Below are 19,514 nucleotides of genomic sequence, written 5' to 3' on the forward strand. Positions count from 1 at the left end.
CTTTGTTTATCTCAGGAATTGGATCTATACTGAACAGTTATTCTAAGAAGCAAAAATTTTGACTAGATATAGGACAAGTTTTTACGTAAGTCATAACCATAAGAAATAACGTAATAGAGACTGTAAATTGTTAAATTAATGCAGCCTTTTAGTGGCGAAAAAGCTGTTAATTGGTATTATTTTTTTATACATATCATTAATTAAAGATATAAATATCTGTTGAGGCAAAACGGTTGGTAAGAGGATTATGATACTTTCAGAACAATAAGTTAGTAACACTGTAATGATTTTTGATCGGCGTTTTATTTATAACCTCAAAATTTCATTTTACGATGACGCTTCTTCTAGAAGTTTGTGAACAACGTGCAGTGACAGACACGCTTTTTGCTTTCCGAAGATGAAAAATCAGTTTAAAATTTATTCTCTTATAACCAAATGCTACGGAAAAAGTTGTCTGAACCGCAGAAACGTTTACAAGCAGGTCGAAAAAAAAAAGTCGGTCGAAATTCAGTGACTGACTATCACCATTCTGAACGTCCGATTGAGTTTTCAACTCAGCGCTTGAAACTCGCATCGTCTCTGACATCCAAAAATACTGACGGATTACAGATGAGATTATAGCTCAACTAAAAATTACGAGCAATTGTCGGTACACTTCATAATGTTATCAATAAAAAACTCGAATAGAGTAAAACAAGCGGAAGATGGGTTTCAAGAAAGTTTATAGATCCCATAACGACACAAGAGTTCATATTTATACAGAGCATTAACAACGGTATAAGCAAGAAGGTGATGCTTTTTTCCACAGTATTCTAACCTGTGACGAAACATGGATTGACCATTAACAAAAAAAAATAATAAAATATATATATATATATATATATATATATATATATATTAAATATGATTAAAAACTGTAATTCAAATGATTTAGTTACAAATTAGTTTGTAGATTACAAATTCCCAATAATTCTGTTCAAATAACAACGCAACTAACTCACAGACTTTTGTAAAGTTCCTAATTATCAGTGTTAGACTTACATTTATTAGTTTTAAATAGTTGAATCATAAGTTTTAATGTATTTTGGCAAATTAATGACCATATTACCGAAAAGGAAAATTAATATTAGTCGTACATACGAGTATATACATAAGTATGATCACAAACCGGATAAAGGTGACTGTTTAACAGTGATTGCAAATACACAATTACCATAATTTTCTAATTTTATTCAACGAAAAATTTTCCTTTAACAAAAACTTGTGATTTAAATATTAATAATATGTTATTCTTAAAAAAGAACGTACAAACTACTTACAATACCTGCTTCTAAGTTTTTACCCCATTTTTTATCCTAGCTTTAATACAATTTATTTTTTCAAAGAAGCTGCAAGAAGGTTTAAATAATAAGTGACCTTTTATAAAAGAGAATAAACGACTTCTTGAAAATACCGGTCGGATTGGTCTAATGGTAAAACTCGTTACAGTAAATCAACTGATTACGAAGTTGAGAGGTTTGAATCCTAATAAAGGCAGTTTTGCTTTTTAGGATTTGAAGACCAGATCTTGGATATCGGTGTTCTTTAGTGGTTGGGTTTCAATTAATTACACGTCTCAGGTATGGTCGGCTTGAGTCTGTACAAGACTACCCCTCACTCACAGGTCACGAATAAGGGAGGTGGCTGCCTACAGCTCCCAAAAATTTGCATGGACTATCTACAGACTTCCGGAGTATTCATAAGATTACATTATATCACTTGTTGAAAATTAATTGAATGAGAAAAAATTATATCCGTATTTATCTATTTTTATAATTAGGAAGAACATATGAAAGAAATTCTGAGAAAATATTTTGAACAAAAATTTATTACAAATAGAAAAAATTATTATCCAATACAATTATTTATTTATTACTGATAAAAAAAGAAAGTACTCCTCCAATATGTTTTGAAACATATTTAATAACACTAAATCATTTTTAAATCTTCAGATTTGAAGAAAAATCTGAACGTAATCTGTATTTGTTGGAAAGAAACCACCATGTTTCTAGTAGTGTTGGAATTCGATCAGCAGTAGACTGCCACTGAAGATATCGTTGGCACGGCTGTCCCATCGCTCAATGTAATGGCGCAGAGAACCTTTTCTACACCGGCTGACACGACTGCACGTAAGACCGTACCTCTAAAACTATAACCGACCGTCCCATAACCGTTCCGGCTATGTATAATAGTAATTCACCACTCATATAAAAGTAGAATCACTGATGAATATAAAGATTTAACTATCTACCATTAATTTTTTTTTTTTTTTTTGCTAAATCGATTTTTAACATAAAAATAATACGTACGTAAGGTTTTACGATTTTTATAGCTGCTATAATCTTTTATTACTTAATATTTACAGACTACGTTATCTTATCTTAAAACAAAAAGGATTGTCTAATCCTTTGTTTTTTTAACTGCAATCGTAACTTTACAAAAATAAATTTAAATTTTTATTTTTAAGAAATTATATTGATAAGTATAAAGTCATTTTGTTGATAATAACAAAAAAATTTATTTTATTTTTTTCATAAAAAACCTAGGTATTTTACATAGGTTTTATGTTTCACGTTTAAATAAAATATAGTGAAATATAATCATTTAAACTCTCCGGGAAAAGATGCTTAACCATATTATTACCATTATTTAGAATAATTATTTTAGAATATTAAAAAACCAGGATGAAATCCTAGTAAAAGTACGATTAATTAAGTTTATATTAGAATAGTAATGTTATTCATCATGGTATTTAAGGGCTCATTTAATAGAATTTGCAAATCATTGTTTTAGAGTCCAGATAAGTCCATCTGCTTAAACGAAATAAAAACAAATAGCTTGTTTTGAAATAATGAATCTAAAGCGCTGACAAAATAAAACAATTTGATAGAAAATAAATCAATAACATCAGATCAGTTGAGTTTACCGTCTGTGTATTGCTTAATTCTTCTATCTAATAATACAGACCGGATGCCAATTACTAAACCATTTTTCAATACTACAACAGCTGTTCATCAATTCTCATGTACTAAAACGTAAAAATATATACCATAAAATTAAATTTTATAGTTAGTTAAATTTCACCACGGTTCCACTTAATATCGTTGGTTGAATTTTAATTTACTTTTCCATACCTTTACTATTTTTGGTTGCCTTCTTGCTTCCTTCAGTTATCTGATTTGTTTATCATTTATACAGAGTAATTCATGAAGGACGTAAGAAAATTTCCGGATACATTCTACTGGTGAAAATAAAAAAGAACGTTCGTAGAATCCTAAGTTCGGAAACGCTTCGTTACCAAGTATCAGCTGGTGAAAAATTTTGCTCTGATTTCTAAGTCTTCCGTATAATTAAACCAGACTGTTATTCATGGGACACAAATTAAGGGGTGAATTTAGTAGTGTCATGAAATCTGACCTTTAAAACTGAAAAAAATAATAGGTCGACGAACTGTATATTTAGTCGTTTTTGAGATAACTGGGGTTAAAGACAAAAGATTCTGGTCGATAAACCCTGCCATAAAATAATCTTCGTTAAACAGTTAATAAACAAAATGGGCAATTATTTTGCGTTGTAAAACTGACATTTTTTATACATTTAATACTAATTAAAATTTATCATTTTTATATGGTTTTATTTTTCTTAATACCCTTCGAAATTCTTACGTTTGTATTTAGTTTTTGTGTACTTTATTCATACTTAGAATCAAATTCTTTAAAAGGTTTGTTTAGAACTTTCACGTGTTTATTATCTATATGATAAAGTTATTTTACGCCAAACATCAAAAAAATGTGTTTTTCGACTACAATTTTTTGTTTTTGTATTGCAGATTATCAAAAACTAATAAGAATACAGATCTGTCTCCTATTTTTTTTTGCGGTTTTTCAGGCCAAATTCCATATAAAAGCATTAAATTCAACGAGTAATTTGGATCCCAAGAATTACAGTAAAACTTAATTTTACTGAAGGGCGAAATCTTTTGCAAGCCGACACTGTATAAAGAAGAACTAACGAACCAATTTTTATATGAACTTAGTTCTTTATTTTCACTAGAAAACATGTCTTGAACATTTGTTACATTTCTCGTAATTCATGCTACATCTTTGTTATAGTTTATTTCATTTTTCGATACTGTAAGGTGCTACAATTTGTCTAAATGGTTTTAAATATTATTTAATTCCAAAATATATGTTTAATATAATCAGAATTTTTTTCATGAAATCTCATCTGGCATGTACTATCTTGATTTTAATATGTCCTACCTTTTATTTATTATATTGTATCAAGACCGGTGTAGTGGACCTGAGTAACGGATTACTGCCAATTAAGAAGAAAGTAATAGAAAATAAAATAATAAGAGGAATCCAGAAAGGGGCTAACAGAAACTCTTTTATTAAATGTAACAGGTTCGTTTAATAATCGTCTTTTGTAAAATACTGCCCACTGATACACCTAAACAGATGTTGTTCAGTGAAAAATGTTACCGGACCAGGGTAGGAATGCATGGGAATCATTCTCATACTCAACTGGTGTCTAGTTCTGCAGCTAAAGAAGATAGGAATATAAATACTCCGGAGTAGACCAGTTGGGGTCAGTTCTAAGCAACGGGTTATTATGCGAGTTTTGCGAGATGTCAGTCTGCGAGGATGGCAGTGAAAGAGCGAATTTCTAGTGAATTAACTTCGATGCGATTAAGGTGACGTCTCAAGTAATTCCAGTACACGAAAACAAGAAATAGTTCGGTGAGTTACTGTTAGACTATAAGCGAAAGAGATAATGTACTGAATTTCATTCATAAACTGTTAGGGTAGTTTTATTTCTGAAAGCAAAGCTATTTGCAGTAAAAGAACTATATACTTGTACTATTGTTAATATAAGACTAGTGGTTAGAAGTTTTAATACTAGCAGTCATGCTAAGTCTTTTGTCAATGGGACTGAATTATATTTAACTACCTGTAAATAAATCCTGACAATTACTTTATTTTCTGTTTTGGATGTAATCACTGTCTGTTATTATTATTATTGTAGTCGTGATTACTATTATTATTCTTATTGCCATTCTTATTATTGAGTTGTCTTATTTTATTTTTTTGTACTTAAACCAATAAATTTTAATTATATAAACATTTTCAATAGTCAATCTCTCAATATCCTGATCGTGCCTCGAAACACGCGACAATATTGTTATCTAAATAACAAAATTCTGTTTCTGGATGTGTTTTTTTTTCATATCTGGCATGATTCTGTTTTAAAATATTTTGCTATTAAATTATATTTTAACGTTTAACGATATTTTTTACCTGTTATGTAAGCTATTTTTTTTTTTATAAGGTAATCTAATATTAAATTAATAATAATGTGATAGGAATATTATCAATTAAATAACATTTGTACAAATGAAATGCAAACGTAACGAGTAAACAATGTAAATAACTTATAAAAAAATAATAAGAGCTTTAAGTTTTTCAAATAAATTTTAAAATGAAGTGAGTTGATAAAGAATGCAATCAAGAAATTATAAGATAAAATGGAACAAAGAAAGGTTTGTAGCAGAATTTTATTTAAAGAAGAATAAGGTTGGCGATATCCAGGTTTAGTTAATTTAGTTGTAGAAGTAAATGCAGAGAATAATGATACTGTAAAAAAAGACTTAAGATTAGACTATATAAAACATGTAATTAAGAATGTAAGATGTAAGAGTTCCAAAGTTCTAAGAGAGAGAACAAAATAGTAAAGAATTAATTGCATCATACTACGAAATGACTGATGATAAAAAACAGGCTCAAGAAATACTGTTACGTGTTTTGTAACAGAGATAAATGTAAACTATATAAGATGTTACAAAAAAGTAGGTTTATTAAAGAAAATTGACTTATTTACGTACTACTGAATTTTTCATCGCAATAATTTCGCCTTTATGAGTAAATCACAAGTACTGTAAAAGAAAAAATAAAAGATTTACCATAATTGATTAAATTATTTAAGAAAAATGATTGATTATTAATATGCAATCTCCGAAACTGTCATATACTTAAAAAAACACTGTTTGTACATTTTATACGAGTGCTTACAAATTGCCAACAAATGATTTTATATATTTAGAACACATATCTACTTAGAACATTACTTTGTCCTTGTGTCAGCAGATATACTATTAAGTTTGGACTAGTTCAATTGAACTGTCTTTAAGCACTAACATTATGCTTAAAAATTATATTAATTCTTTTGCATATATTAATATAAATTTTCACTACGGTCATAAAATTTTTGGAAATAATTTACAATCACAATAGAAAAAGAACTGGGAAGATAAATTTAACTATAAATTAGATACTTTTTTTATATTAATTTACATCAATATGATGAATTCCATTTTAAAAACAGGAGGAATAAATTGGAAATTGATGTTATAACCCCCAAAAAAAATTTTAAATGATATAACTTAAAATAATGTCATGACAAGCACATGACATGAATTACTTAAGGACAAAAATTCTTAATCTGATGATTAATATCCTATGAAAAGAAATTCATCGTTAACGACGATAGATAAAGTTTAATTTCTAAACCCACAAGGTTTAAAATGAAGATAAACGATCTTTCATGTTATTGCAAAAGCCATTAAAATGATGCGAAATTTCTTAAAGAAGTACTTAGGCATAAATAATTGATTCAAAGATTAACTTTAAATATTCTTTGATTTATAAATGACCTTTCATCATTACCTGTCAAAATATAATATATATATGTGTATGTATGTATGTTATGTTCAACCATTACTTTTAAAGTTATAGTATTATTTTCCAGTATTATTTATCAAAAAAAAAAGAAAAAGTATTATTTATTAAAAATTAACAGAAGTAGTAATTTCGTAAAAATTTTATAAATTAGAGGCCAAAGAAAAATTCCATTCTTTTAACTAAGTAATCTTTAATTAAAATTCAGTTTTAAGAAATACAATTAAAATTACAAAAAAATTAACCATTTACATCAAAACAGTAACTAAAATTAATAGATTGGAAAAAAATAATTATTTCAGTATTCCCAATGATAATCAATAAAGAGGATTTTATTTGAAGGTAAAAAGAATTGTGCTTTTTTTTTGAAAAAAAATTATAGAAATCAGATTTACATTATAACTCTATGTTTTATTATTGAGTGAAGTCAGTGTGTCAATGTATCCATGGAACAAATTCTGCAATATATTTCTTTAATGGAAAATTTTTTTCATTCTGTTAACCGTTAAATGACTTCTTGACATGTAAAAAATGTGATTCTAGTTTTTAAAGATTATTTTTCTATTTACAAAGGAACTGAAATAGAATCAACTTGTTAGAATTGTTTTATTTAAACAACCAAAAAATACCTCATAGGTCGAATATTAGAAGGAAATATTATATAAGTATTTTAAAAATTAATTTTTTTAACATTATTTATAGTAAATATCAAAACTGCACCGATTAATTTATAGGTATGATAAATATTTTCCTATTGGTAATATGCAGAAAATATTTAACCTTCTTAGATTGATGTTGTTTACACATAGCACGTTGTCTACATAAAATTGTGTTTTTACCATCATAAAATTTACGAAATAAATTTTGTTTTAATGTATTAAAATTTTCATAATTTGGGAAGAGATAAAAAAATTTATTTTCCATAAATAATATTAAATTGTTACGCGATAATTCAATTTTAAAATGCCTAATTAAGCTCATAACTATAATTTCAACCAAACAGGGTGCAGGTGATCTGACATTAAATTACAAGTCCCTCCCGAAATAGATGATGTCATTTTCAAGTGACATTGTCACTTTACCCTCTACAAAGCAGCCAAAATAACGCGGATAGAGGGATTCCCCCCACCAAAAAAAGAAAACGGTTCAGATATAAAAAATTTTCTACTTTTTAGTAGGTAATAATAAATATATAAAACCCATTTTGACTATATACGCATATTTAATAATAAATTCAACAGAATAAATAAATACCCTAATACATTTATTTAGTTGTGTGAAACTACATGGTAGCTGTACTGTATATACTGGAAGACAAAAATATAAAATATGATAGCAAAAATTTATGTTGACAATCATTTCTCACTTGTTAATGTGGTAATGAGTTCTAATAAAGTAGTACAGTATATTACTATACGGTATTTTGAATTCAGATCTAGTATTACAGTACTATATTTTCAATTATGCTATAAGGGAAAGTCCTTAAAATAGGTTGTACAGTGACCATAGTTTACCGTTCCAAAATAAAACGTGAAAATGAAATCCAGCTACAAAAATGTAAGTATTGTACAATACACACACTCAGATTGTATTTTTTTATCTTTCTACTTTTTATTTTATCACATAATAATTCTAACTTTCTAACTGTAAAATTTGGTAACATTCTAACTGTATTAAAATGTTAAATAAACTGGTATTGCTTTTTCTCGTTTGTCGCTTTATCCTTGTTATAATGCGGTACCCTATAACCGGGTATACCAGCTGTCTACGGATGGGCGCAATATGGCGGGGTCGTCTTCTAAGAAATAAGTTTTTCATATCAGGTATAATCAACTAAGGAAATTGAATAGTGAAGTGTTTTTCTGTGTACATACATATTACTGCATATCAATATACCAAGTCCACCGAAATACAGAATATATTGAGTATTACAAATTGAATTTCTGTTCATTCCTCAACGATTGAATACTGACTATCATTACTCTCAGAAAAATTAAATTAGATAAGCGTGTCATATACATATATTGGTTTCTTAGCTTTTAAAAGACTGGGACAGTTATAAATAAGGAATAAGTATTAGTTTAAGGAAAATATACCTCTTCGATTAAGAAAGGATGAATTACATACATTGCTTCTAAGTAAATAGCAGTCATGATGCACAAATTTTCTTAAGGTTCGTGATTGGTAAATAAAGCTATGCCTGAATTATAAGATTACTACCAGGCTTGCATCCAGTCAGTAGATTGCACTTTCTTATAATCTTATTTTCATTTTCAAGAAAAAGTCATTTTTTAAGTTATTTACTTCTATGAAAACGCAAATTCTTCAAAAAAATAAATCAGTTAATTGAGTCTATAATTTCGTTTTTACTTGTATTTATTATTATTAATATATTCATTATGTTACACTTAAATAATTCATTATAAATAGTCATTTACCCTTTTTTAAGCATCATCAATATGGGGAGGTATAATATTCTAGAAATACAAAACGAATTAAATGTAAAACACCAATCGTTTATATACTTCATCTGACAATGTACTTCGAAAGGAAAACTTATAACAAGTTACAATTAATCTAAAACCAAAAAAAAAATTCGTTATTGCAATCAATACTTGACGTCACGTTAACGTCATGTTTATTTTACTATTTAAAAATTTTGAGTTTATTCTCAAATACTGTAAGTTCTTGTGCAATATATATACTTATCTTTTGTTGGAGTTAATAATTACGTTATAGAATTGAAACTATTCCACATCAGGTTTTATTTATTGACATAAATCATATAACCTGGTTTAGATATATTTCTCCTTGATCTACATGTTATTTTTTGAGATTATTTTAATATTCGTGTATTTTTCTGTATTTTACTTCTTCAATTACACTTTCAACTTTACGTATTCTAACTTGGATTACATTTGGGAGGACTGTAGACGGGAAAATTTTGTATAATGGAAAAAGCTGGAAATGAATTGCATAACTTGAAGTTATGCAATTCAGTAATTTTAAGCTCTAGTTGTATCTTTATGAAAAAACAATTCAAGATTGTTCACTTAGCCAGTTTCAGTTATTTCTTCAGCAACATATTAAAAAAAGAACCCGTTAATCGTAATAAATTTTAATTGTTGATTAAAAGATTTTTTTATTAATATGAAATTACTTGTTTCATTAAACTTAAATAGCTGCTCAACAAAATAAACCAATAACCAAAATTTTTAATATCATATTAGCATCAGAATTTAAACAAAATATGTTTTCAACTTTTTGAAAATTTGGGACTTTCTCCATCAGGAGAGGAGTTAGGTAGTTTTAGTGGCTTTATCGTTTATCAGAATGCGATTAGAGCCTTAAAAATTTTAAATCGTTGAAATGTTTTTTCCCCCATATATTAAGGATAAATAAACTCTTCCTATACTCGAGGGGAAACATTCCGGTAAAAATAATTTTTAAGAAAATATACCTAAGTCTAGATAACAGATTAAATAAAAGCTTTTTAAAATTATTTAAAAAATCAAAAAATATAGCCATAATTCTAAATAAACGAAGTTGTAATTTACTAGGAAGGGGAGAAAATTTTTGGCTAAACTTTTTCAAGAAATACTAAAGAGTACGGGCTATCAAAAAAAAATTAAGATTGTTAAATTTTGTAATTCAATGAGTAACGTGCAAGATGGATTTAAACTTAAAATAAATTCCTATTTTTTTTTTTTTTTTTTAATTGAAAATATTTTTTGTTTCCACAGATCATTGGAATGGGATGATGAAAAACGTTTTGTAGTGGTTTGAAAACCTACTGATCTATAACATATAGATGCAAAAACTCATTTTCTGAAACAAGATATTCTTTTTTCCCTAACGTGTACGTTGCAATTTGTTCAACTAGTGAACGATAAGCAACCCCCTCTACCAGCCAATGAGATGAGGATGATATTTACGACACGTAAATGAAGTGAAGTCTTGCGCAGACAAAGGCCCACCATACCTGAGACATGTGGTTAATTGATCCCCCAACCACCAAAGTGTATCGGTATCCACTGCCAAGTATTCAAATCCGTATAAAAGCAAGATGTAGCCTAAAAAAAAAATATATATATATATGCCAACTTGACGATTCGGTCCGAATCGTCCTACTCTTCGGTTTAGGCGTTCGGAAGGGGGACATGAAATGGACCGGACAAAAAATTCACTAACTCGTCTAGCATTAGTCTTTTTTTTCGTTCTCTATTATTTCCATTCCTTCCACTACCGCCTTCAGGAAGAACGCCATCATCTGGCTGTCCTCGTTCAGGACTACCTTCCCTCGAACGGTGGCAATCGGCCATCAGTCCCGCAACGGGATCGACTGTATCCGGTTCATAGGATAAAAATCGAATTTCAGGAGGTGCATATCACCCGAGGACCAGGAGTACGATTGACCGCCCTTCTGTAGATAAAATACTGGACGATATGGATCCAGTTTTTCTATTCGAGCTGGCAGCACTTAACAGAGTGTCTATGTCTAATGCTCTGCTGGTAATACTTCCTGACGCTACACGTACAGGCAGATCGTTGAAAGCTGCACGTGTGGAGAACGTAGAGGTGCTTCCAGTTGGAAGCGTCAACTATATTTGTCTGCTGACGAGCACAAAGATGTTGTCGTCTGACCGGTACTTCCTGATTCTAGAGAGCTGGCTACAAATTTCCGAAAGAACTCGTTTACATTCAGCATCTCCTCTTATCGGTAAAATTTCTGACAAGAGAAACGGTCTGGATTGTCCTCGAGTAAGTCGCTCAATAACCGTGTACCAAGGGGTGTTAGTTTGAGCGACTGACAGGTCTGGATTATCTGATATATAATCTGCCCCGTCTCGTAGGGTATCTTCTTCATGCGGACCACACACACGTTCCTTATTTCGTTCAATTGTTTAAAAAATACTTGGGGCAATAAGGTTACTATACTCACCAGGTCGAGCAGCTCCTCCGTCTTCATCTGTTTGCCGTCCTCCGGTTGGGCTTCGGTCACCGTAGGCCACTTTGAATTTTTTGTAGAACTCGTAGTCAAACCGTTCTTCTTCGCCGTGACGGCAGACGATCCCTTTTCCGTCCGCTTCTGGGTAGTCGCTGAGGCCAGTCGGGTCATCTCCTCCATCCGCTGCACGGCCACCAACGGGACCAGCTTGGCTACCTTCATCGACTTTTCCTCCGACGACGATATCGGCTCATTGTTGGTCGGCGCCTCGATTATGTAGCATTTGTCCGGCTGCGAGTCGGGTAATTCAGTCAGATCGTCGTCGTTCGCGTCGTTAGTACCGCCCAGATTTGTTACCTTTCTTCGACATCGGTTAAACAGTCGGCTATATCTTTAACCGTCGTTTCGGCGGTACAATACTCGACGAAGGAAACCTTCTTCTTGCCGAATTTGTTTATTTTCTTGTGCACCAGTAACCTCAACGGTTTTCCTCTTACGTACAGTAGTATTTGTTAATATAATTTTTCGGTCAGATAGCTTGACATCCAGATCCAGTTGCTTCATTAAATATGCTTTTGCGGCGGCCACCGATCGCGTTTATATATGCTTATAATCGGGGAGAGGTAACGAAAAGACACCAAAGAGATAGCATTTATTAGGGAAAGAAAAATACAGAGTGGTACAATAATCATGTACCTTACTGTTATTTTAAGACCGTACCGCTGTTCGTCGCCCCGTACATACGACGCTCGAACTGGTTACTTGTTCGGATTTATCTCTGAAAGATCCAAACGACCGAGCTGCAACAGCGAGATGTATTGGAGATTACGGAGCCATTTTTAGGGGAGGGGTGAGTATAAAATAATTTTTTTTAATTTGTGATCTTAATAAAAAAAAAAACTTTTCAGCTTTGTAAGAAAAATCTATTGCTAAGTGCCAAAATAAAGATTTAAAATTTTATTTTGTCCTAAACACCTCATTCCTTTTCCCACTTTTTGGAAAAATGATACATTTTCCCTCCGAAGGCAGTACCTTTGAAGAAAATTGGTCCGCGGGTTCAGATTTATAGCAAATACAGGTAAATGTACATATAATTTTGTACACATTAAATAATCGTATGTACGTACATATCCAGAAACATCCGTTTGAAAAAAAATTTTTTGACTTGGAAGCAATGGAATAAACGTTTTTTCATCTATTACATTCTTTTTAAATTTTTTATTTTTTTTTAAAGAAATTAATATTTCCTTAGGGCAAAAAAGTTAAAAAAAAGCTAAAATTTTTACTTTTTATTTGACCGATTTATATACTTTTCAGTTGTAGCTGTAGCTGCTACATCAGTATATGAGTATATCGCTATATCCGGGAATGTAACATACCAATACGAAGAAGAAACTTATTTTAAAATATAATATGTCAACTAAATAAAATATAAATTTAAAAACTTTTATTCAATTTATATTTTAACATAGTTTTGAATGTTTGGTTACAAAATTTGCAGAAAGAAAATATTTCACAAACAATCCGGATAAAAATATAAGTCTCAGGCATTGACTAAAAGCTGTAAGGATTAATTGTGGTAATTTTACTGACGTAAATATTCCCCAAACTCATCAGGTCAAAACTGCACCAGCTCTGAAATTCAATATTTTTTTTTTGTGTAGATGAGTCACCCAAGAATAATCTCCTAACGCAAAATGAAATAGAGCATTTTTTCAGGTCAGAATAATTTTTAAATTGGAAACAAGAGACGGCTATAACAATCCTTCTCTCGCCAACCGAGCTATCGTAATACATTTTTCCTTAATAATGTTTTTCTGAAAGAATAAATAACTACAAATCAATATTTTCACAGTTTTTAACAAGTAATCTTAAAATCGTAATCATTTTGAAATAAAAATAATCATTTTTAAATAGTAATTATTTTTGTGTAATCTATATAAATAAAAATGTAAGTGTTCGTTTGTTCAAAATCTTAAATCTCTGAAATTACTTCACCGATTGCTTTGAAATTTTGACACAACGTTGCATTCGAATACGTACATGTTTTTATATACGTACTATTTATATACCTAAGATTTCACACCTCTGACAGGTAAAAACATGCTTTTTTTGAAAAACAGCGCTATCTGTTGGACGTAAAAGTAAGACACGCTATACTAAATATTTTACGATTTCATTTCAACGTTTCCGATATGTGTGTCCGCTATAGACTAAAAAACAACTGAACCGATTTACGCATGGAGAAAAGGGAGAAAGGGAAAATCGTAAAGGGAGAAATTGAAAAAGGGAAGAAGGGGAAATGGAGAAAAGAAAAAATGGGATAATGGGGAAAAGGAAAAGGGGAAAGGAGGGTGATGAAGGGAAAGGGAAATAAAGATGAATGGGTAAGGAAAGGGAAATGTGGTGGAAAGGGGAAAGTGGGGAAAGGAAATATGGTAAGAAGGAAAATTGGAAAGGGAGAACAGGGAAAGGGGGAAAGGAGAAAGATATAAAGTATAAGAGAGAAAGGGTAAACGAGAAAAAAGGAAAGGTTAAATTTCGTGAAGTTCCGTAATTTTCATTTTATTAATGTTTTATCAAACTTTCAATTGTTTATTTAATCTATATATATTGAAATCTATCAATAGTGAGCCATTGCCGGGTCTACTAGTAAAATAATATATATATCAATCTTAAAAATTATTAATTTAATATTAATTAGTGCAATTAATTTTTAATATCTATTGCAAGTTTTCGCTAACAGGAGAAAATATAACCAAAATTTTGGATATTGGAAATTTTCCAAATATAGATATTTCTATACTGCTACAGTCTAAAAAAAATTATAGACATTTCTGAAAGATATACATGCATACGTACACGTACGTGTATTGGCTTGTATTTTTATTAATATTTTCGAATTGGCGCAATATAGTCTTTGAAAATGACTCAATAACTTCTCTACATGAAGGTATCGATGGCATTAGATTTTGGACAAAATTTAAAAAAAGGAGAGATCCTTTTCACCATGTTTAATTTTTTTTACTTTTTATATGGTGGCCCTAGAAAACTGAGCTTTAATACGATGATGAAAGTACAAGCTGACTAAAATTCCAAAGTTTAAATTAAACAGGATTTAGTGGTGGGAGGGTATTCAATATTACGCCTAACAGTTTTCGACTCGAAATCCCGTTAATTAAAAAGTTAAAATATTGCATAAATATTTGGTTGTATGTACCCCAGTATTGACCTGATATTCTTTCTACTCGATCAGATACGAGGTCATCACGTTATCCATAATTTTTTCTTTATGTAAATTATAATCCTCTTTAGTTTTGTTGAATAATACTGAACAAAGTTTACTAACTTATTTAAATAAATAATTATATTTCAATAAATAAACTTTTAAGCCCCACCCACAATAAACAGGGGGGATGAATTAGAACTGTACTTAAAATATCAATTCATAACTGAAAATCTAACTTTATCTAGTTTTAAACTAGATGACATGAGATTTTTTAAAAGGAGAGTTCACATTGCACACGACTTAAGAATTAAAAAAAAAATTGAACTTTTTATAATTTCTGATCTTTATTAATGTTTTCATGTAGTGGCTACTTTTAAAAATTTTATGTAGATATCTGTCGAGTAAGTTAATGAAATTGAATCTAAATATTTTTAATAACAATTATGATATTATTTTAGCAATTATAATGTAAATGCAACATTATTTTTAAGGTAAAACATAATTTGATCAAAAGGTTGAATGGGACTCACATTTGTTTACTCTAATCATTATGATATTTTTTACAACTTTACAGGAAACATTGTAATTTAAGTATTCATATTTTTTTTTTAAATTAAACTTGCGTTTTAGAAATTAAAAAAAAAACAGTCAAGGAAAAAGTGAGAAAGTTATGAAACTCTTTGCCGGCTTTTTCTCAGTTCGTATTAAGTACAATATAGTGCAGTGAATATGAAAGTCAAGCGTATTTGTGAAATTAAACAAAAGGATATATAAACAAGCTACCTTCCCTAAGAACTCTAACTCAAATTAGTAATCTTCTTAATAGTCTATTCATTTTACTTAAAAGTTTTTACTTCAAATAGAACAAATTTTAAAAAATGGCTTCTATCTAAATATATTTCATATAATGGTATTTCTGTTCACCCGTTATTGATCAAACTGCAGTTTCTTTTTTAAAAAAAATTCAATCATTATTCATAACAGAAGATGCATTACTGTTGCACGCTACGGGGCAGTTAAGGGCTGCAGTTTGGCATCATTGTAGCAGATCTGCCCTCCACTAAACGATATATTGCGCTCAACTAGTTCGACCATTTCACATTTTGTACCAGCATCAACTATAAAATGAACCAACCCTGGGTACTTTAACGTATAATCTATCAGCCAACTGAGAATTGAACAAGGCCTTAAATTTTCTCAAATGAAGTTTTCATTTTTTTTCAGTTTTTATAATTTCTGCATTAGACTGCCATAAACTACCTGACACCATACTATTATTTTCAAAGGTGTTCTTCAGTATCAAAATATAGATAATATTATTATATGAAAATTCTTCTTTGCCTTAAAATTTAATTTTTTTATACAGTAACATACGTAAATTAAAAATTTTTTATTCTTTGTCTTTTGGTTTTTGATTCAGGATTTCTTATCGTTGATTTCGATTTATAAATTAAATACACGTAATTAAAAATATATAAAATATGAAATATATATAATGATTATTATAAATTTATAGAACTTATAATTTTTAAATGTCTAGTTTTAGTAATTGTAAATAAAAATTACAGTTAAATAATTTTTTAAGGATACTTTATTGTTGAAAATATAGTAAAAAGAATATATGGAATTTAAAATTGAAATAAGAAATAAAAAGAAAAATTATGTAGGTGAACAGGAAGCAAATTATAAGATACAAGAGAGGAAGATAATTTTTTAATGTATTTTGTAACAGTAAAAAAATAGTATGAAATACATCTGCGTTATTAGATGGAGGAATGAAGAAAATACAAAAGTGTGTGGGTGAATAAAAAGAGAATTATAAGAAACAAGAGAGCTGGAATAGATTAGAGCCAGTGATGTGTTTTACATGCAACACCAGTCTGCAAACAACCAGTCATAACAACCAGTCTGCAAAGCTCAATTGCTTTTCAGTTATTAATACGCCTTGCTTCTTTTAAGGAAGTCTTTGCAGAATTTCAATACGGCCCGAAAGGAAGCGAAAATTCCTCGCTTTTCAAAACACTGGTTCTGAATACCACATAATAAACGTTAGTCGTATTACTTATATATGAATACCTTGTCGGATATGTGTTTGTTGCGTCTTAAAATTTAATCATTTTCCCGATTTTATAAAATCGTAATTCATTTATTATAAAACTAAAAAAGTACAGTATCTATAGATATTATTATTTTTGATTTACAAAATATCTGATGAAATTTACTCGACGATACTTTTTTTTTTTTTCTTTTTGGGGGAGAAAAACCCCTGTGCGTTATCATCGTCCGGAATTTTTTTTTAATAAAAAATGAAAGAAAATAAAGCTATTTTAAAAGATGAATAAAACTTACAACTAATATCACAGATAAAATCTAAAATAAAACCAAAAGTGAATAGAATTTAAAAAAGTCCGAGATGGGTGTAAAGGGCCCATTCTCGGATAGCAAAATGACTAAAAAGAAAACTAAAAATCATAAAGGATATAACATAAAAAATATACACGACAATATTAAATTTTTTGTATTAACCCAGTACTACGCAAAAACAGAAACATCGACGATACTTTGACCAAGTAAATTATTAACTTATTCTTTATTAATAAAACCAATTATTCCAATGATTTGGCAGTCTTATCGATTAAAAAATGTCAGGCTTATTTTAAGCAAAACGTAACGAATCGATTTATAACCTCAAACGTCAACTTACAATCAAAAAGCCAATCCTACTAATGACTATTAATAGATTGAATCATATTAAATTGAGATTCAAATATTATAAATCATAATTAAGTTTATCAAGCGCGCGCGCGTGTGTGAGAAATATTGTTGTGTTCTTCTAGAATAAAACTGAGGCAAAATATATAAGAGCTTCATGGAAATAACTTATATGACAATTTAAAGTGTGTTTGTATAACACACTAAGTAGCAGTATGAAATTATATATTTTTGAATTTTTATGGTAGACGACGTTCAAAATTTACTGCAAAATATCTGTTTATATTTACTTACAATATTCATACTGACCTAATCATACATATTTTTACTTATACCTCACTGCATATATGTTTTGTGTATGTAAAAATATCTACATTCAATGCTAATTTATTATATATTCCCCGAATAGCAAAATTAAATACATAGAACCAAAAAAATCAAAATTGAAAGTAAAGGTTAAAATTATTAAAAAACTCTTCTAACAGAAAATATATATGATAATATTAAACTTTTTGCGGTAACCTGGTACTATGCAAAAAGAGAAGCATTTGGTCCAAAATTCCGTTATTATTGCACAAGATATCACGGTCGTTTCTAGGTAAATTAAACTGACGACGCAACGCCGCATAACATATGCAGTCCACGAGAATGTGGTGCACAGTAATGTGGCAGTTGCATCGTGTGGGGCTTCTCCTGACATTGGGTATTCGTGTGTGATCCTCGTATGTCCTAACCGTAACCAGCAGAGGACCACTTCCTCACGACGAGATTTTCTGCAAGAGGAGCCCCATGGCAACACTGAATCTTTAATCCGTCGGAGTTTATTATCGAGGGTAGTCGCCGTCACTTTGCCACCTTGCTCTCAGTGATTGTTTTATACGATTGACAAAATCAAAGGTAGTAACTCGGGTGGTGAAATGAGGTTGAATACACGCTTCTTTGGCAGCAGAACATGCTCTTTCGTTACCTAGAATACCCACGTGGCTAGGGATCGAGCAAAAACTTACCTCTGTGTTGCGTTTATCTAACTCAGCAATTGTATCATAAATGTCAATGACGACAGGATGTTTGGAATAAAAGTTTTCTAACGCCTGGCGAGCACTACACGAGTCACTGCAAATAAGAATCCTCCTATATTTAGGGCTAAAGATATTTATAGCGAATAGTTCTGCGGTGAACACACTCGTAATACCGGATAGGCCAAACATATAAGTATTTTCATTGATAACAAAAGTACAACCAACGGTACCGTCTTGTTTCGACCCATCATCATGTGCTGTAAGGTCAAATGTAAAATTTACAAGCTTTATTCTCCACGGAGGATATGAGCACGGACATGATGGAAAGACCGAGGGAGTGTCAACATTTATACGCTGCAGCCGACATTGTGTATGGACACCCACAGGCGTAGTACAACGTGGACGGTCCTCATACTTCCTTAAATTAGGATTCGTAAGAACTGGGTCAAAAGCTGGGTGATTTGGCTGTCCTTTGAGACGGGCAAAATAAGATAACAAAAGCTGGTCTCGTCTATCCCATAGTGATGGCTCGCAACTGTCTACAAGTAAGCTTGTGATAGGGCTTGATCTAAACGCATCTATGACAAGCACCTGGGGACCTTTGGCACAACCCATCGGAATTAGGTAAGTTTTATATAGTTTTTTATTCGAGTATTTTAACTTTTATATTTTAACGACTTCGTCTGTGGTATTAGTTTTGAGTTTTATTTTGCCTTTTTGGCTTGTTTTAATAAATTTTAATTATATGATTAATATTACATTTACACCTTCTAAAATTTTGGAGTTATTTTACGCTTTTATAAATAAAATTCCGGGTGATGATAACGCCC

This window comes from Lycorma delicatula, chromosome 2 (assembly GCF_047948215.1).
Source record: "Lycorma delicatula isolate Av1 chromosome 2, ASM4794821v1, whole genome shotgun sequence".
Taxonomy (NCBI): domain Eukaryota; kingdom Metazoa; phylum Arthropoda; class Insecta; order Hemiptera; family Fulgoridae; genus Lycorma; species Lycorma delicatula.